Genomic DNA, 555 nt, shown 5'->3' with positions numbered 1-555 from the left:
GGCAGCACCCAGCTCAGCGGAGGGGACAGGGCAGGGCCCTCGGCTGCCCCAGGAGCATCGCATCCCCGTGGCACGGTGGTGCTCCGTGCCTCAGTTTCCCCTTCTGTAGGCAGGGGCTGGCAGCCTGAGCGGGCAGGGGGTGGCGGGCAGCCGGGTCCCTGGCGCAGGGGGAGGGCAGGGGTTGGGGCTCACAGGAGTCCAGGTTTATTTTCCAATTTAAAATCCAATCTGGCTTTGCCCCCGCGGCCGGGGCCGGCAGCCGTGATGAATGAGCTGTCAGGCAGCCGGCGCCACGCTCCCACACCCACAGCCCCCCCCAAAACAACCCCCAGCCCCCACGGCGGGCACAGAAGGGGGGATGTGCCCCGTTGATGCCAGACCCCCCTCTCCACCCCTTGCCCTGGTGGGCCCTGGGGATGGGGACCCCCAGCAGGGATTGGGGGGGGCACCCCACTGCCTGCCTCTGGGTGGGAAGGTGCCGTGGGCAGGGAAGGGGGGTGGGTGGGCAGGTGTAGGCAGCATGAGAGCACAGGCAGAGTTGGGGTGCAGGCGGAC

General features: G+C 69.7%; 1 protein-coding gene across 1 annotated transcript in view; it reads right to left on the bottom strand.

Annotated features, from left to right (window-relative positions):
• The window catches only part of SEZ6 (seizure related 6 homolog (mouse)), a 12,040-nt gene that overhangs the window by 10,982 nt on the left and 503 nt on the right, over nucleotides 1–555 (bottom strand). The gene's annotated exons all lie outside the window — the stretch shown is intronic.

This window comes from Calidris pugnax, unplaced genomic scaffold, assembly GCF_001431845.1.
Source record: "Calidris pugnax isolate Ruff unplaced genomic scaffold, ASM143184v1 scaffold133, whole genome shotgun sequence".
NCBI classification, from domain to species: Eukaryota; Metazoa; Chordata; class Aves; order Charadriiformes; family Scolopacidae; genus Calidris; species Calidris pugnax.
Note: the sequence above shows the minus strand (reverse complement) of the source record. Positions and strands in the feature narration are given on the sequence as shown.